The sequence below is a fragment of the Bubalus bubalis genome, chromosome 13 (assembly GCF_019923935.1).
Source record: "Bubalus bubalis isolate 160015118507 breed Murrah chromosome 13, NDDB_SH_1, whole genome shotgun sequence".
Taxonomy (NCBI): Eukaryota; Metazoa; Chordata; class Mammalia; order Artiodactyla; family Bovidae; genus Bubalus; species Bubalus bubalis.
In genome coordinates, this window is record NC_059169.1 from 30,231,216 (window position 1) to 30,252,310 (window position 21,095).

The following is a 21,095-nucleotide window of genomic DNA, read 5'->3' on the forward strand; positions in this document are numbered from 1 at the left end:
CACTGGTTGGATAAATGTACATGAAGGCTGAGAGATTGAAAAAGTTTTGAACAGTTGACACCGGTAAATGCTTGTCTGTTGAAGACTTAGTAATGAAAGGAGAAAGTGGGACAAATGCAGAAAGTAGCATCGACATATATACACTACCATATGTAAAATAGATAGCTGGTGAGAAGTTGCTATATAACACAGGGAGCCCAGCCTGAGGCTGTCTGATGACCTAGAAGAGTGGGATGGGGGGAAGGGAGAGATACTCAAGAGGGAGGTGATATATGCATGATTATGATTGATTTGCATTGTTGTATGACAGAAGCCAACACAATGTTGTAAAATGATTTTCCTCCAATTAAAAAATAAAAAAGTAATCATGTCCATGTACTTTTCAATGAGGGAGTGAATCTTCAAATTAATAATTTAGCTGAAAACATGAAGTCAGCATTTTGTCTTTAGGATTGTACTTTTGATTTATGTATTGACTAATACAGATGTGGCTGTATTGTTTGTTTGCACTGGTCCAAAGTGTAAGTTTGCACTGGTCCAAGTGTAAGTTCAGTTCAATGCAGTCGCTCAGTTCTGTCCCACTGTTTGCGACCCCATAGACTGCAGCACTCCAGGCTTCCCTGTTCATCAACAACTCCCGGAGCTTTCTCAAACTCATGTCCATGGAGTCGGTGATGCCATCCAACCATCTCATCCTCTGTTATCCCTGTTTACTCCTGCCTTCAATCTTGCCCAGCATCAGAGTCTTTTCCAATTAGTCAGTTCTTTGCATCAGGTGGCCAAAGTATTGGAGTTTCAGCTTCAGCATCAGTCTTTCCAATGAATATTCAGAACTGATTTCCTTTAGGATGGACTGGTTGGATCTTCTTGCAGCCCACAGGACTCTCAAGAGTCTTCTCCAACACCACAGTTCAAAAGCATCAATTCTTCAGCGCTCAGCTTTCTTTATAGTCCAACTCTCGCATCCATACATGACTCCTGGAAAAACCATAGCTTTGACTAGATGGACCTTTGTTGGCAAAGTAATGTCTCTGCTTTTTAATATGCTATCTAGGTTACAAAATAAGTGTAAGCTAGCCATCATAGAAGAAAATGTATGAAATGCTTGGCCATAAACACAAGTAATACTAAAATATACAAAGTGCTAAATAACCCTTTGAATGGTCCCTTTTTATCTATAATAATTGTACTGACATTTGCATTTTGCTGCAGAAATAATAGTGAGTGAAACTTTTTGTGTCAGTACAAGTCAAGGTAGAGACACCAAATTATGGCAATAGTCAGTTTTCTTCACCACGACAAACTTACAGTTAATAACTGATACTTCAAGCAAGTATTGGAAATATAGAAACCTGTGTCCATCTCCATGAGTTTATATCCTCTCAGTAATTTAGGGTTTTGTTGATAAGTTAATGGATATATTTATGAATAGTAAATTATGTCAATATTAGGAAGATTTGTATAATTCATGGAAGGATTTTCCAAATGAACAATATATGATGATACAAATTCATTTATGGGTAAAAGACACATTCAAAGATAGCAATGACTTTTACTCAAGTATGAAAGATTTATCGATATGGTTTCAAATTTCTACTGAATATAAATCACTGACTCTTTAAAATCTTTAAAGATTTTAAATCTTTATCACTAATCCTTAAAAAACTACCTCTTGTCAAGCTGGAGTATAGAATCAAAAACAGCCACAATTATCTGAAAAAGGCTATGAAAATACTTCTCATTTTTTTCTACATTATTTCTAACTTTTTTTTTTGTAATCTTCAAGCAGAAAAAAATGAAAAACTTATTGCAGCAGAGTGAATGCAGGAATGAAAATAAGAATCTAGCTCTGTTCTAGTAATGTATAAAACAATGCTATTCTTCTCACTAAATGTTTCAAATAATGTGTAATTTTCAATAAAATGTATTGGCATAGTGGGCAAGGGTTATAATTATTTTAAGAATGTTAATAAGCAAGTATTATGAAAGATCTTAATTTTTAGCAAAATTTAAAGTTAAGAAAATGTGATGATTTTAGTCACAATGCAAATCCTCTGACATTACCTTTTCATAAAAATTTTAGCTCTATATGGGTGCAGGAAAGAGCTCCATTTTTTTTTTTTTTTCCTTCTTCTAAAGGTCTGCTCATTTCTGTTAAGTGCATGTGTGCTTGCTAAGTTGCTTCCATCTTGTCTGACTCTTGGGGACCCTGTGGATTGTGGCTCACCAGGCTTCTCTGTCCATGGGATTCTCCAGGCAAGAATACTGGAATGGATTATCATGCCCTTTGTCAGGGGATCATCCTGACCCAGGGATCAAACCCGCATCTCTTACATCTCTTCCTGTAGCAGTCGGGTTCTTTTCCACTAGGAAAGCCCTTCTGTTTCAGTTGTTCTAGGTTATGCTCTGTCTCCTCATAAGAATGAAAACTCTCCCTTTAACTTTCCATCTTTCTGTTTGAAGGTGATAAATTTTAGAGTTCAAAGACACCCTCTATTATGTTCTTAGTTACTGTTGTCAAGATTTGATAGAGCTCTTCTGTTGCAAATCTAGGTATTAAAGAATTTCACACTCTCCTGCTGAGATTTGGGCAAAGCACTCTTTGCAGTTACTTAATAGCTGAGAATGGCTTTTCTTTCTTTTCATTACACTGGTGGAGTAGAAGTAACTATAACATTTTCAGGGACTTTGAAGAATATATATCAAGGTATGATTCAGGTTGCACTCCATTATACACACACACACACACACACACACACTTATCTGAAAAGGGCTATATGTATGTATGTATGTATGTGTGTATATATATATATATATATATATATATATATATATCAGTTCAGTTCAGTTTGGTTGCTCAGTCGTGTCTGACTCTTTGCAACCCCATGAACTGCAACACACCAGGCCTTCCTGTCCATCACCAACTCCCTGAGTCCACTCAAACCCATGTCCATCGAGTTGGTGATGCCATCCAACTATCTCATCCTCTGTCGTCCCCTTCTCCTCCTGCCCTCAATCTTTCCCAGCATCAGGGTCTTTTCAAATGAGTCAGCTCTTCACATCAGGGGGCCAAAGTATTAGAGTTTCAGCTTCAACATCAGTCCTTTCAATGAACACCCAGGACTGATCTCCTTTAGGATGAACTGGTTGGATCTCCTTGCAATTCAAGGGACTCTCAAGAATCTTCTCCAACACCACAGTTCAAAAGCATCAATTCTTCTGCACTCAGCTTTCTTTATAGTCCAACTCTCACATCCATACCTGACCATTGGAAAAACTATAGCCTTGACTAGATGGACCTTTGTTGGCAAAATTATGTCTGTGCTTTTTAATATGCTGTCTAGGTTGGTCATAACTTTCCTTCCAAAGAGTAAGCCTCTTTTAATTTCATGGGTGCAATCACCATCTGCAGAGATTTTGGAGCCCAGAAAAATAAAGTCAGCCACTGTTTCCACTGTTTCCTCATCTATTTGCTGTGAGGTGATGGGACCGGAAGCCATGATCTTAGTTTTCTGAATGTTGAGCTTTAAGCCAACTTTTTCACTCTCCTCTTCAACTTTCATCAAGAAGCTTTTTAGTTCTTCTTCACTTTTATATATAAATATTTAAACCCCCTTAAATATATATAGAAATATCAATGATTGGTGAAATCTGAAAATGTCTCTCAGTTGCTGAAATATCTTGTCTCTGTGTTACACCCTGTGTTATCTCTGGCACATTATTTAAGTTGCAGATAAAAGAGAATTTTGATTTTTACAGTAATTTAGATTATCATAAAATAAAGATAGTTCTATACACTGCAGTTGGAAGCAGCCTCTAATGAAATGACTGTATGCCAATTAAAGTAAATAAAGATAAATAGTATCCTAATTTCAGAACCAATGATCCTTTTGCATTTTACTTCCAAACACAATCTATTTTTGTTGGAATTCAATTTCTAAATAAGTATATAAACATTAACAAGTCACTGATATTTGGGTTGTAAAGTGACTCACTAAAAAAGGCCAGTGCTGAAATAAATTTATTAACACTAATTTTAATAAATGTTTCTAATATTTGACTATGGAATTTTTTATAGAACATTTGCCTATTATTTATATAGATACATCTTTATAAAATTAAAGTTTAGCACAATATCATGAGTACTGAATGTTGGAAGGATATATAAAGATCATTTAATCTGACTTGTTATTGAATGTAATGGGTGTTAAGAATGTTCAATCATGTGGTTTTTGCATTATAGTAACTCCATTTCTAAATAAAATTTTAGCTGATATAATAAATGTTTCTCCACTTTTAATCCATTTTTTTTTAAAATCAGGAAGGCATTTTTCTTTTTTTTCTTTCTTTTTTTTTTTTTGAGCAGAAAAATGACTTGATTTTATTTTCAAAGTAGTATACTGGCTGTCTTAGTAGTATGGACTACAGGAGAGGATGGGATGGATTGAGAGAATAGAATTGAAACATACACCTTAACATATGTAAAATTAGATAGCCAGTGGAAATTTGCTGTATGACACATGGAGCTGAAATCAGGTGCTCTGTGACTTTTCATATTTTTACCCACAAATGATTTATGCCCTTTACTTTAAAAGTTATATTAAAATCAAACTAATATATTAAGTTTGATCCTGTTACTTAAATTCCTGTTCATATGTTGGTTGGCATTTATTAGACATGGAGAGGAGAGAACGCAGCGTGTCAGCTGCAGCTTGAAACATTAGCCACAAGAATAAAAAGCTCATTAAAATAGCAGTGCTTCCTCTCACTTCTGTTCCTTGACATAATACCCCCAGATACTATACCACTGTTAACCTCAGATTATAAAAATGTTACTAACCATGGTGATTCCTCAACAGTTGTAATCTGTTTTGCAAACTATTCACCTTTGAAACCAAAGGTCTCTTTATATTACCTTAAACCTTTTTTTTTTCTTTTTCACCTCCTATTTATTTAAGCAAACATTTATCTAGAACTCTCTAAAAATATTGCTCTGGTTTTCCTATTATGAAAGTAATGGAAGTTCATTAAAAATAAATATTACTGTAGTTCAACATACAAGGTGAAACCCAAATAGATTATAACACATATAATTTCAGCATAGAGCAGAAGGTTTAAGATGAATGAATCTGGAGCTTGATTCCTTGGGTTCAAACCCTGTCTCTGCCAGCCTTTAATGTGCATTTTAAAGCAAGGTAATTAAGCTTTCACCGATTCAGCCTCCAGGGGAATCAAATAGTTCTGACCTCATAGGGCTGGTGTGAGATTTAAAATAATTAATTAAAACTTTATTAGTAATAGTGACCTCATAAGCTTGAAGTTTTATAAAATTAAATTAGTTAATCGGTTGTGAGGATGAAATTAACCTCAGAGTACTATTTAATGCTCAGTAGACATTGACTTTATATTAGCAATATAAAATAGAGTATTTTTACCACTTTAAACTCATATTAGGTATAATATTTGAAAACTGCTCTTTCTTCTAGCATGATCATTTCCCTATGTTTCTCAATATCACTGTTTTCAGTAAATACTATCCCCATTGTATGAAGAAAATTAATCAATAGTATATTCTGAAATATATATGTTGTTTCCATTCTCAGTTTTGGAAAGGCCAAATTTAGCAGTCTTTTACACATAATTTATGCAAGGCAGTTTTATTTCTTAAAAATGCATTTCTACTATTGGGATTACTAGAACTTGGGATATTCAAACTCATTTATTCAAAGAACATTTATTTAGTGCATGTGTGTACAGTCATCCCTCAAAGCCATGAGGTGGATTGATTCTAGGACCTTCTCAGATACCAAAATCCATGCATGTTCAAGTCCCTTATATAAAATAGTGAGTATAACCTTTGTTCTCTTTCCATGTATTTTGTCATCTCTAGATTAGCCCAGGTGGCGTTAGTGTTAACCCCTCCCCCCCACACCCCCCGCCAATGCAGAATACATAAGAGATGTGAGTTCTACCTCTGAGTCAGGAAGATCCCCTGGAGGAAGGCATGGCAACCCACTCCAGTATTCTTGCCTGGAGAATCCCATGGACAGAGGAGCGTGGTGGACTATAGTACATAGGGTTGCAAAGAGTCAGATGTGACTGAAGCAACTTAGCAGGCAGGCAGATTACTTATAACGCTTAATACATTGTTAATGCTATAAAAATAGTTGCCAATGCAATAAAAATGCTATGGAAATGGTTACCAGTATGCAGCAAATTCAAGTTTTGCTTTTTGCTAGCTTTCTGGAATTTTAAAAAATAAATTCAACCCATGGTTCGATAGAGCTTCAGAAGTGTGACCCACTGATGCGGAGGGCCAAATGTGTAGTGGCTGGTATCCATCTCAGTTCCCTTGCAGATACTGCCAAAGTCTCTGTCCCCATGGAGATTATATCTCCTGGCAAATAATTTGAGCTTTTGGTACATACTGCCAAATTCCCAAACTGACAAAGCTTGTTCCACATTATCTTTTCACCAATGATGTATGAAATATTGTTTCTTAAATGTCAACCAATAGTGGCTAGTCTAAGCAAGCAAGTAACAGCTAAATGAATAATAAAACAATAGGAACAAAAATAGAAGCTATGGAATAAACAATGAAAAGGCAGAAAAATTCATCATCTTTAGCTTCATTATGGCATGTAGGAGTGTAAATTAAAGACAAGTGTTGTGTTTGGTCATTAAGTCATGTCTGATTCTTTTGCAACTCCATGGACTGTAGCCCTCCAGGCTCCTCTGTCCATGGGATTTCCCAGGCAAGAATACTGGAGTGGGTTGCCATTTCCTTTTCCAGGGGATCTTCCCGACTCAGGGATTGAACCTTCTTCTCCTGCATTGTAGGCAGTTCCCTTAACACTGAACCACCTGGGAAGCCCAAGTTAAAGATGTATATTCCAAATAAAATATTTAAAGTGCTGATAATACCAGAAAACCATCTTCTCCTTTATTTCCTTATTTGTTATTATTATTGTGTTGTGGGAAATATCTTACCCAAAGAAGACTTTTATTAATCTTAGCAGGAACACAGGTCAGACATCATTTATATAATTATTTTAAAGAATAGAAACAGTTCCAAATATGACAACATGGGAAGACAAATAATTTAAGTATGACAACATCTTTCACTTCCCATCTTCTTAGAATCTGTAAAATGCTTGTAATTTTTCATACTATTATAATAATTGCTGTATAAAGATACATAATGTTGACAGGTTGTGGATAATTACTTCCAATTTACAATAGGAAAAATGGTGAGATTAAAGTACAATTTCATTTTTTTAGCATATCATTTCAAAGATTTGCACTCTCTAAACAATGGTGTAGGATATGACTGAAGCAGTGATATGAAAGATACATGATACAGATAACAATACATGATCTAGAGAAAAAATACAGGCTTTAAAGTGAGAAACTCTTGTTCTGAATTTCAGTGAACTGTGATGTGTAAAAATACATTTAATCATTCAGTCTCCTTTTCTCTCATTAATAAAAATCAGTTAATACACAGTACACCAAAGGTCTTCTGTGAGGATGTAATGAAAAAAACTATGCAAAATTTCATTCAAGTTCTTAGCACATGATATAAAATCCCAAGCAATGGTTTTCCATTGCCATTGTATTTATATTAACCACAGCCACATAGATATTAGCCATTTTTTCCAGTCCCACCCAAGCATGCACATGCATACATCATTTAATCTTTTAAAAATATTGCACAAAAAATTGAGGTCTCTGATTTCCGTGTTTGCTATAAAAAGCTTTCTCTTCTGATTTTTTTTAAAGAAAACTTTCAAGCTATTATATCACACTTAAATACATGTCTCTTTTAGCAATGGACATGCTGTCTAATATTTTAAGAATAAATACATATATTTTCTTTCCTTCTAACTTAATGGATACTTAACAATGAAGAGAGCCATTTTAAATACTGTAGATTGTTTCTTCCTCAACTCAAGGTTGAAAATGAAATGTTATATGGTTTTATAGTGGCCCACGATGTTTAACTTATTCTTAAGAACATAAGACTAGAATTGCACTTGATTTCTTATGATCAAAAACACGAGCAAAAGGATTTGTAAGTGATCAATTGATAATGATTTAAGTAACTTCTTCACAAGCAGCAACTCCATGTTGCTTTTACTTTATTTCTAACACTTACTAAAGGTGTTAAATGCCTGTTATCACTAGTTCAGAATTTATCTTAAGTATGTATTTGTGATTTTCATATTGTGTAGACACTCCATCTTTGACAATCAGAGAGGACTTCTTTTTGAAAGAATAATAAGGTAGGTACAGCTGTCATGGGCTCTACATAGCAAGTGGACAGGTTTCTAAGATCCAGGAATGGTTAAGGTCAATATCTCAATTACCCTTTGTCTTGTAAATGATTCTTTCCATGTGTAAAGAAAAGTGTCTTGTCAGGATAACATGATAGAAGATTGTGCACTTAGTGCCCAGGATCTATTTTTCTTCAGATAAACAGAGTGCTTTACTTTCTTTCCTTCCTGCCAATCTTCCTTTCACAAGAACTAAATTACCTAAATGGAGAGCAGGTTGTTAAATGTCTGAACTTTAAGATCCTAAAAGTACTGGCAGTTTGCCACATTGAAGATCTGACAATGACTGGCCTTGGTTTTAAACACTTCTTCCCATTTAGATATTGACAATATAGAGAATGGGAATGTCCTGTTATTTCCTGTCACAGTTTATGTTCACTGGAGAAATCCATATCTTCAGAACTTCTGTTTTTCATTTCTTTTCATCTGACTTCTACCAAAGTATTCACTAGAATGGTAACTTTCACAATTCTAGTTACTGTGAAAACAGAACCCTGAAGATGCTGTCCCTACACTATTTTTTTAGTTGCTGATCTACCCAGAGTGAATTGGGAAAACAGGATAAAAACAGGAAGTAGGGACTGGGAAAAGAAATACAAAGAAGATAGTATCATCTTCAACCTAGCCAATGTTCTATCTATGACCGGTCCTCGCATTCCTATTAAAACGCAACCACTGCAGCATATATACGTTGGAAATTGTATTTTAATCCAGTTTCCAACATTTATTATCTCAGTGACTTTGATATGAAGAAATTACAAACTCATCTTGCTTCCATTTCTGTATTTCCAAAATAAAGGTAAAATGAGTCAATGTACAGAGTGTGTGTGTAGCTGGTATCCCAGGTGGCACTGTGGTAAAGAATTTGCCTGCCAATGCAGGATCTGCAAGAGATGGCAGTTTCATTCCCTTGGTTGGGAAGATCCCCTGGAAAAAGGAAAAGGCAACACACTTCTTTCTTGCCTGGAAAATCCCATGGACAGAGGAGCCTGGTGGGCCCTACTCCATGGGGTTGCAAAGAGTTGAACATGACTGAGTGACTGAACACACACACATATGTAGGTAGCTAGCTTTAGGAGATTCAGGAGATTCCCTGGTGGCTCAGGGGTAAAGAAACTGTCTGCCAATATAGGAGATGTGGGTTCGATCCCTGGGTCAGGATGATCCCTGGATAAGGAAGTGCTCAATAAATGTGCTAATATTGTCATGGCCCTGATTCTCTCAGATGTGTGCCCATGACAGACACCTTCAGGTCCAAATCAAAAATTTGGCCTGGTTTTTTTTCTTATAGTAATTCTGTTGTGATTATATCATATCCCAAATCTTATGTAGCTTAAGGTATCAAAGTAAAATTTTCTTTCCTTATGCCTAAAAAAAACCTTGAATAGCCAAAGCAATTTTGAGAAAGAAGAATGGAACTGGAGGAATCAACCTGCCTGACTTCAGACTCTCCTACAAAGCCACAGTCATCAAGACAGTATGGTACTGGCACAAAGACAGAAATATAGATCAATGGAACAAAATAGAAAGCTCAGAGATAAATCCATGCAGCTATGGACACCTTATCTTTGACAAAGGAGGCAAGAATATACAATGGAGAAAAGACAATCTCTTGAATAAGTGGTGCTGGGAAAACTGATCAAACACTTGTAAAAGAATGATATTAGAACACTTTCTGACACCATACACAAAAATAAACTCAAAATGGATTAAAGATCTAAACGTAAGACCAGAAACTATAAAACTCCTAGAGGAGAACATAGGCAAAACACTCTCTGACATAAATCACAGCAGGATCCTCTATGACCCACCTCCCACAATATTGGAAATGCAAGCAAAATTAAACAAATGGTACCTAATTAAAATTAAAGGCTTCTGCACTACAAAGGAAACTATAAGCAAGGTGAAAAGACAGCCTTCAGAATGGAAGAAAATAATAGCAAATGAAGCAACTGACAAAGAATTAATCTCAAAAATATACAAGCAACTCCTGCAGCTCAATTCCAGAAAAATAAATGACCCAATCAAAAAATGGGCCAAGAACTAAACAGACATTTCTCCAAAGAAGACATACAGATGGCTAACAAACACATGAAAAGATGCTCAACATTACTAATTATCAGAGAAATGCAAATCAAAACCACAATGAGGCACCATTTCACACCAGTCAGAATGGCTGCTATCCAAAAGTCTACAAGCAATAAATGCTGGAGAGGGTGTGGAGAAAAGGGAACCCTCTTACACTCTTGGTGGGAATGCAAACTAGTACAGCCACTATGGAGAACACTGTGGCTATTCCTTAAAAAACTGGAAATAGAACTGCCATATGACCCAGCAATCCCACTGCTGGGCATACACACCAAGGAAACCAGAATTGAAAGAGACATGTGTACCCCAATGTTCATCGAAGCACTGTTTGCAACAGCCAGGACATGGAAGCAACCTAGATGTCCATCAGAAGAAGAATGGATAATAAAGCTGTGGTACATATACACAATGGAATATTACTCAGCTATTAAAAAGAATGTATTTGAATCAGTTCTAATGAGGTGGATGAAACTGGAGCCTATTATACAGAGTGAAGTAAGCCAGAAAGAAAAACACCAATACAGTATACTAATGCCTATATATGAAATTTAGAAAGATGGTAATGACAACCCTGTATGCGAGACAGCAAAAGAGACACAGATGTATAGAACAGTTTTTTGGACTCTGTGGGAGAGGGAGAGGGTGGGATGATTTGGGAGAATGGCATTGAAACATGTATAATATCATATAAGAAATGAATCGCCAGTCCAGGTTTGATGCAGAATACAGGATGCTTGGGGCTGGTGCACTGGGATGACCCAGAGGGATGGTGTTGGGAGGGAGGTGGGAGGGGGGTTCAGGATGGGGAACACGTGTACACCCATGGTAGATTCATGTTGATGTGTGGCAAGACCAGTGCAATATTGTAAAATAATTAACCTCCAATTAAAATAAATCAATTTATATTTAAAAAATTTAAGAAAAAAAGAGCTTCAGTAGAACTAGTAAAAATTTTTGTAGATATTTTTGTACTGCAGAAACTATTATTTCTAGTAGCTATTACTGAATCCCTAATTTTCCAAAAGTTTTCAATGTTGTTAAACAACTGTTTTACATCTGTGAACCCAAAATGTCACTCAAAGCAAAGGAGATGTTGCAGTATAAAAAGAGAGAGAGAAATTCATTTTACAAATATTATTCTGTTAAATGTATATGTTTTGGAGCAAAGGATTTTCTGTTTGAAGTTGAAGTCCAAACAGTTGAAAGCCTAAACAGAACAAAAACATCAAGAGAGAATTTCTTCTGCTTCACTGGCTTTGAGTGAAAACAATATTTTTTTTCTTGCCTGTGAACTTTAACTGAATCATTGGCTCTTGATGAGTTTTAAGCCTACTGGCTTTCACACTGGAACTACATCATCTGTTCTTCTGGGTCTTTAGCCTCTTGAAGATCTTGGGACTCGTCAACCTCCATAATCACATATACTAATTCCTTAAACTCTTTAGGTAGATAGATATATAGGTCACTAGGTATATGATAATAAAATAGGTGATAGATAGACAGATACAGACGATCCTCCATTAGTTCTGTTTCTCTGCTGAACCTTGACTAATACAGCCTCCAAACTGTGCTTTGTCTTTTTCCAGTGGGGAATAATAATAATTCACACCTCATAGGGTAGATTCAGTGACTCTATACATAAAAGTTTTAGTAAAAGTGGCTCAAAAATTGTGTTTTCAAATTAAAATTTTTATTTTAAGATTTCTATTTAAAGTCTTGTAAATTTTATCTTTAAATCTGAATGTGCAGTTGTGTCCAACTCTTTGTGATCCCATGGCCTACAGTCCATGGAATTCTCTAGGGAGGAATACTGGAGTGGGTAGCCTTTTCCTTACTCCAGGGGTTCTTCCCAACCAGGGATTGAACCCAGGTCTCCTGCATTGCAGATGGATTCTTTACCAGCTGAGCCACAAGGGAAGCCCAAGAATTCTGGAGTGGGTAGCCTTCCAGCAGAAGGCTGGGGAAGATCTCTTCCCCAGTGGATCTTTTCAACCCAGGAATTGAACCAGGATCTCCTGCATTGCAGGCAGATTCTTTACCAACTGAGCTATCAGGGAAGCCCACTGATAGGTAAAAGGAGAAGATAAAGTTACCTAAATTTTATTTTAGGCTATTACAAACTCCTGACCAGTTTATCTGCCTAAAGCATGTTCTCCTCTAAAAGCTATAAATTAAAATTCTACATTTGTCTAATAGTCTGATAACTTTATGATTCCATCAGATCAGATCAGTCGCTCAGTCGTGTCCGACTCTTTGCAACCCCATGAATCGCAGCACGCCAGGCCTCCCTGTCCATCACCGACTCCCGGAGTTCACTGAGACTCACCATCAAGTCCATTGAGTCAGTGATGCCATCCAGCCATCTCATCCTCTGTCGTCCCTTCTCCTCTTGCCCTGAATCCCTCCCAGCATCAGAGTCTTTTCCAATGAGTCAACTCTTCTCATGAGGTGGCCAAAGCACTGGAGTTTCAGCTTTAGCATCATTCCTTCCAAAGAAATCCCAGGGCTGATCTCCTTCAGAATGGACTGGTTAGTGAGTCATTTAGCCTCTTCATGCCCATCATCATCTGTTCCCACAGCTGGATTTTGTTGTTGTTGTTCAGTCGGTAAGTCATTCTAACTCTTTGTGACCACACTGGCTGAAGCACACCAGGTTCACCTGTCTTTCACTATCTCCCAGAGTTTGCTCAAATCCGTGTCCATTGAGTCAGTGATGCCATCTAACCATCTAATTCTCTGCCGCTCTCTTCTCCTTTTACCTTCAATCTTTCCCAGCATCTGGGTCTTTTATAATAAGTTGGCTCTTCACATCAGATGGCCAAAGTACTGAAACTTCAGCATCAGCCCTTCCAATCAATAGTCAGGGTTTATTTCCTTTGGCAGTCCTCAAGTCTGAACCCAGGTCGACTGGCTCTAGAGTCTTCATTTCCGATTGCTTCACGGTGAATCCTGTCAACTATACATTGACTTGTAAATCAGTTATTTAACACCCTGTCTACACCAGATGGAATGCTCTTTTGGAAAAAAAAAATAAGTAAATTGACTAAAAAGATATTTTATTTATAGATTTACCTAGCTCTTACTCAATTTAAAAAGACTATAAGTTTGAGTTTCTAAGACATAGGAACAGAATTCTCAACGGGAGAGAGTTTAGTTGTTTTGTCCAAAAAAAAATGTATAAAAGTGTCACAAACATAGAACACACTAAAGAAATATTCAACAAACTAATAAATTAAGGAATAATTTGTAGAGTGGTTGAAAATAGAGCTCATCTGGCAAAGTTTCTTAACTTCAAAATATAAACAAATTTAAAAGTCTTATGGACTTAGACTTGTTTTAAGTATAGTACTCTTAAGTGGAGCCTCAGTTCATTCTACATTTATTTTCCTATAGTATTTAATGATTCAGCAACTTATACTGGTGGTTTCCATTCTAGGATTGTAGATAGAATAAAGATGTTTTTCTTCTAATCATATTCCTCTAAATTAAATGTGGATATTATATGTGTGTGTGTGTGTGTGTGTATATATATATATATATATATATATATGTCTGTATTAAAAATATTAAATAAGTATCACTTTCACCAAATGCATTTGATTTTCTGAACTCTTTCTAGGTACTTCATACACTAAAGGGAAAAACTTGCTTGTGTTGGATGATTTAGCACCAGAAGAGATTTTAGCAAAGCCTCTAATATGTTGAGGATCAAAAGTCAGATAACAAGTTTCCGGAACTTGGGAGAAAACATTATCCCTTAAAATGATCTTAGGATTTTAGAAATGTGATTTTATTATATTGTTTTTTAGTCTCCTAAAAATGGGACAAACTGTTCAAGTAAAATGGAAACTGAGCTTGGACGATGAATTGACTCCACTTTAAATCATTTTCATTCTGTGACCTTGGCAATGAAAAGACAGGCTCAGATGATGTAATGTTTAAGGCTCTCCTAGCTCTAATGTTCTGTGAACTAAATAGGATTCTAGATTTTAAGCAACAGAAAATCATTAGATATCTTACATATGTGACTGATTTGTGTGGCTGTGTAAATGCATATGTATAAGTTTAGATAGAAAGTGGATTAGTGTTTGACTGCAGAGCTTTTTTTTCTTTATTCTGCAGTTTACTTTTATTGCCAAAATAAACAAAAAGAGATTTAATGTATTCTACTGAATTTCAAGTAATATATTGATTTCTTCCTAACATCTAAATAAAACTGTTATTCAGTATAAATAATAGCCAATATTGCCAATAATTTTTTTGCCCTGCATTTTGATGTTATTGTTTGTATCCATTTGTAAACCAAATAAACTGTCATATGTCAAGTGTGACATTACTACCTCAATATAGTCCAAATCAAGTCTGTCTCTGTCTCTTTTTTGCAGGAGATTAAGAAACTACTTCAGTAAATAAATGGAGTCCATTCAAAGAATGAAAATGTGAAGCAGAATTACCTGAGTGAGTAGAAGAAATAAGGCACCATTTTATAATTTAGAAAATGGGAGCAAAAATGCAAAAATGAATCCCACTATTATAGAATAAAATATAAGAAAATTTTGGAAGTGGATATAGAATCAGTCAACATTTGATCAATAATTGCAAGTCTGCAATCAAAATTAGATAGCATTATGTGAAAATCAAACATAGGTGGGCAGGCAATGTGTCTAAAATTGATAATATTTTATCTTAAATAATTATTAATTGATACAAGTATTTTACAGTAGTCCTCATGTAAATACCTGAGTGTGTACCAAGGCCAGGGTCTGCTTCATGTGTTCCTAGGACTTGGAGACATTTAGCAGATAGCAAAGTCAACAATAATGAGTTTGTCAGTAAATGATACCCTGATTGTTGTTGTTGTTGTTTTCTTAGCCATTAGAGACCTTACCTGTTAAGTTCCAATTTTAAATTATTGTTTTAATTTGGATATTAATTCAAGTTATTTATTGTTGTTTATAAACTTCATAGTGGTCTTTCTGAAATTCTTCACATTATAACATAGTAATTCTCCAAAAAAAAAAACAGAAACCAGCAAGAAAACAAATCCAAATTAAACTATAATTCACCAGAACTAAACAAGGATAAAAAGAAATCAAATGCAAGCACTATAAAAATAATTCCCATAATAACCCATTTTATCTAAGATAAAACTGTCTAATAACAGCTCAAGTCTTTATGTATTTTTTATATATATGTATATATACATACATACATATCAGATCTTATAACATAGACCATTTTTCTATTCAGTATACTCTTCAAAAAGAAAGTCTTGTGGAAAAGTTTAACAAAGTCCTATAATAACTGCTCTACAAATGTGGAAACAGGCAAGCAGAATAATGGGATATGGAAACAATAGTATTAGTTATAAAAGTGCAACAGCCTTCCTTAGGACCTATATATTGAGCATCAATGTCAGAATAACCCTGATCTGAGGACAGTTTGAATAGGCTAAAAAGGTTAAAATAATGTCCCACTACAAAATTCTATTGACCACATAAGTCTGTTTGGCTTTTCACTGTGTGACTTCTTTTTATTACCTTTTCGCAATTTTAAACTCATGAGGTAAATGTGTGTGTGTATGTTCCTATGTATGCTATGCTATGCTAAGTCACTTAAGTCGTGTCCGACTCTGTGCGACCCCATAGACTGCAGCCCACCAGGCTGCCCCGTCCCTGGGTTTCTCCAGGCAAGAACACTGGAGTGGGCTGCCATTTCCTTCTCCAATGCATGAAAGTGAAAAGTGAAAGTGAAGTCACTCAGTCATGTCTGACTCTTAGCGACCCCATGGACTGCAGCCTAACAGGCTCCTCCGTCCATGGGATTTTCCAAGCAAGAGTACTTGAATGGGGTGCAATTGCCTTCTCCTATGTATAGATATAAACTTTATTTCAGATCTAGCCTAATCCCACTTGACAGTGCTATTTCCATTTTTGCGTAAATTCCAATAGACAAGTTCCATTTATGTTGCAAAATAAAAGTTCTAGAGACACCACTGATTTTGTAACTAAAATCATAGTTACGAATTAAGAAGGAGATTTAAATGCTAAAAAGATAAATTATAAAAACCTGAAGACATGCTTTTGCTCAAACATTTATTAAAACCAGCCAATTAGAATAAAACAATAGTTTTAGTAAGGAAAAGTATGTAATATGTCATTGAGGAAATTTGTGAAAAGGAGTGCTATGGTCTGAATATTCATGGTTCCTCAAAATTCATACAATGAAATCATACAGTGAAGCCCCAAAGGTGATGTTAGTGGTGGATGAGGTCTTTGGGAAGCTCTTAGCTCATGATTGTGGAGCCCTCATAAATGGGACTAGTGCATTAAATAAAAAGATCCTACAGATTTATCTTGCCTCTTCCACCTTGTGAGGACACAGTGGGAAGCTGCTGGCATGAGCCAGGAAGAAGGCCCTTGCCCTGCCAGGCTACTACCTTGATCTTGGATTTTCTGGCCTCTACAACTGTGAAAAAAATAATTCCTCTTGTTTATAAGCTACCCAGCCTGTGGCATTTCTATATAGAAACATAAATGGACTAAGACAAGATGGAAAACACTTTCCAAAGTGTCCTTATAGACTTCTAGAAGACATGGGTATTCTAAATATAAGAATATATAAGAATAAATATAATATTATAAATATATTCTAATATAATAATTGTTATTATCTAAAGGCAATACAAAACCATAAATACCTCTGCATATTTCATATCTTTCTTGAACTCATGATCTATTAATAAATCTGGTTATCTCAATGATATCTCTTTAAGGATAGCCTAACCACATCTCAAAATCATTATCAATGCTTTTAATCAAAAGTATTATTTTTCCATCTTTTTTAGATACACTTACAAAGTGGATGTCAACTGAGATCCTTTCATAACTAAAAAAAGTTTATAACCAAATATTTTCATTCCTACCCCCTTGAAATTGTTTTCTTTTTCTATTTTCAAGCTTATGATTAAGCCACAATATATAACATTATTATTTCTTCCTGATATTTAAACCTTGAATCAGTTTCCTCTAATTAAATACTCTTCCACATCTGCAGTAAATTTATCTGTTAAAAATTCAAAGAAGATCATATTATTTTCTGCTTTAACGACATTTTATAACTCTAGTCAACCCAGATGTAGTTCAAACTTCTCTGTGTAAATTCAAGATAGTCCACCTTCTGTCACATCTTCAACTTCTGTAGCACTAAAGTATCCTCTTCATCTGTCTAGACCAGGTAAATGTGTTTTTGTTGTTTCTGTGATAGACAGAATATCCCCATAGTTATATCCATGCCCTAACACTTATAACCTAAGAATGTGCTATGTGACATGGCAAAAGGGTTAACATTTACAGACTTTAAAATAGTGAGATTATTATGGATTACTTGGGTAGGTGCACTATAATCACATGAGCCCTTAAAAGACAAGCACATCTTCACCTGGACTTGAAGAGAGGTGGCCCATGAATAAGCTATGGGGATTGAAAGCACAACAATGACTCATCTTTGTTGCTGGAGGGCTCCACAGAGAAAGTATAAGGAACTGGTCTGAACTAACAGCCGGCAGTACAACAGGGACTTCAATCTGATAACTACCAAAAAAATAAAAAATAAAACTGAATTCAGTCAACAACTTGAATGAGCTAAGAAATGCATCCTTCCTCAATCTCTAGCAGGGAACCTAGACCTGTGGTTAATTTGATTTTGGCCTTATAAGACCTAGAGCAGAGAAACCAGCTAAGACCTGTGAGCCGTGGACCTGTGAGATACAAAATAGAAGACGCCATTGGCCCTGAGTCTGTGGGACATTTTATAGAAGCAGTAAAAAACTAAAGTCTCCCTTAGAAATAAGCATTACATTTTAAAATAAACATTTCATCTTCCACAACATATTATATGTATGTGTCGATTATGGTAATTTGTATTTATTTTTGCTCTTAGGACATATAAATGCTTTGCTACAGATGTTCTTTGAACTAGTTAGTATTCCAATCTTCCTAAATTCACCAACATGGGATGCACAGCAGATTTGTTTTCCAAAGGTAACCACAACAATGTCTCCCATTCCATATGTGCTGCTGCAAGGTGATTTGCCATTCCTCCAGCCAAAGGTAGAGTTTAATTTTCTAACCACTTTAAAACTGAGTGGGCTTTGTGACTACATTGATAAGAAAATAAAAATAAATAAAGGGCAGACATGTTTCTGTGTTAGTTCTAGATATCTTCTTGTTAGCTTCTCTTTCTCCCTCTTGGAAGCCAGCCACTAAAAAAGAAATGTAACTACCCTGGAATTACCAAGTTGTGAGAAATTATAGAAATCGCAGCACATGGAAGACCCTGGAAGATAAACCATCATAACTAATTTGAGACACTCTCACTAATTTGTGAGAGAGAGAGAGAGAGACAGAGAGAGAGAGAGACTAACAAACACCATGGCAACAGATATGTGAATGAATGGAGAGAATATTTAGGAATGTCATCATTCAGACACTACTACCCCAGCTGATACCAAAAGGATCACAGATAAACTATTCAGGTTAGTCCTTTCCAAATTCCTTACCCTCAAACTGTGAGCAAATTAAAATGACTGTTTCTGCCACTAAGATTTGGAGCACTTTCTTACACAGCCAACTGCATGTTAGTTGCTAAGTCATGTCCAGCCCTTTGCGACCCCATAGACTATAGCCTACCAGGATCCTCTCTCCATGGAATTCTCCAGGCAAGAATACTGGAATGGGTAGCCATTCCCTTCTCCAGGGGATCTTCCCTATCCAGGAATTAAACCCAAGTTTCCTGCACTGCAGGCAGATTCTTTATCATCCAAGCCACCATTTATAGGGAAGACTTACAAAACCTTAGATAACTTAAATAAACCTTAGATAACTTATAACTTAAATAAGATAATTGGCTAAAAAATTCTGGTCATTAAAAATAATAATGACAATCAATTCCCTACTTCTAGTGTCAAAGCACATACATTTCTGGTCTTGTAAGCATATATTCAGAAGTTTGGCTCCCGGCCAAAAATCCAAGGAGTGATTTTTTTCAGACCTGATTATAGATAATTTCAAGTCTTTGCCAGTAGCATCATAGAACAAAGCTGCGCTCCCCACATTGGCTTAGAGCAGAGTCAATCCACTGCATTCTCTGAAGGGAGTTGCAGTCAAGAACTCAGACCTCTTTGCTGCCCATACTCTGGTCTGCATCTGCAGTTCCTACCCAAATTTCCTTACTCAGAATCCTTTTTATCTGGGGCCTTTGGCCAAGACCTTCCTCAGGTGCCTCTGCTGAGGCCTTCTAACAGGGGAGAGGGGAAGGAAAACTTGAAGACACTTTTCTTGATTCTGGCTCAGTTCTCAGTACTTTCCCATTCCTGCTGCTGCTGCTGCTGCTAAGTCACTTCAGTCGTGTCCGACTCTGTGTGACCCCATAGATGGCAGCCCACCAGGCTCCACCATCCTTGGGATTCTCCAGGCAAGAACACTGGAGTGGGTTGCCATTTCCTTCTCCAATGCGTGAAAGTGAAAAGCAAAAGTGAAGTCGCTCAGTCATGTCTGACTCTGAGCGACGCCATGGACTCCAGTCTACCAGGCTCCTCCATCCATGGGATTTTCCAGGCAAGAGTACTGGAGTGGGTTGCCATCACCTTCTCCGTTCCCACTCCTAGACATTCCCTTGCCCTTGCCCTTGGCACCTGAGTTCATCAAACTATAGGAAAGTTTTGTTCCAGGCTCTCTCTTCAGTGATACCATGCCCTTGACTGGACTGATCCAATGGAGCTTCAATAGGGAGAAATTGGAAGAGGAGGTGTATGTGTTTTCTCTGGTTTAACTGCCAGCTTAAAATATCATGGTTAGTGATTAAAGGCTTAACTGTTACTTTCAGTTTGGCTTGTTGTTTTCACTGACAGCTGACAACTCAGGTCTTTCTCTCCAACTCAGCTGAGTCCCTGACATATCTTATTAGTGAGGATAGCTGATTGTTTTTGTCAGGGTATGCTGTGTTATGATGCTTTATATTGAAATATCAGCCCCTAAATCTCAGTAGCCAAAGCAACAGAAGATTACTCTTCACCCAGTTGACACATCCTTCATGGGGCATCAGATTATTGCTCAACACAGTCCCTGGGGGACCTGAATTGACAGAAGAGCTACCATTTTAGCTTTACTGGTTACTAAGTGACAGACAAAGTATGTCCTGGAGGATCTTGCATTAGCAATTAAAAACTGTGACCCAGACATGGCACTTATCTCTTCTGGACACACTCGCTCACACTTACTCATGAGGCCCCATCAACTCTGCTGCTGCTACTGCTAAGTCGCTTCAGTCGTGTCCGACTCTGTGCGACCCCATAGACTGCAGCCCACCAGGCTCCCCCATCCCTGGGATTCTCCAGGCAAGAACACTGGAGTGGGTTGCCATTTCCTTCTCCAATGCATGAAAGTGAAAAGTGAAAGTGAAGTCGCTCAGTCGTGTCTGACTCCCAGCGACCCCATGGACTGCAGCCTACCAGGCTCCTCTGTTCGTGGGATTTTCCAGGCAAGAGTACTGGAGTGGGGTGCCATTGCCTTCTCCACCATCAACTCTAGAGGGGCCAAATAGTATAACCATATTTCTGGAGTCGGTAAGTCAGAACTATTTGGCAGACAATAGTTAAAACTAACTCTCTGA

The 21,095-nt window shown here is 36.6% G+C and overlaps 1 long non-coding RNA gene across 2 annotated transcripts in view; it reads left to right on the forward strand.

Moving 5' to 3' along the window:
• LOC123328972 overlaps positions 1-18,294 on the forward strand; it is a 47,574-nt gene extending 29,280 nt beyond the window's left edge. For both annotated transcript variants that reach the window (XR_006544015.2, XR_006544016.2), the window contains 2 exons: positions 14,810-14,882; positions 17,272-18,294. This is a non-coding gene — a long non-coding RNA (uncharacterized LOC123328972). The remainder of the gene's footprint in view (positions 1-14,809; positions 14,883-17,271) is intronic.
• The last annotated feature ends 2,801 nt before the right edge of the window (positions 18,295-21,095 follow it).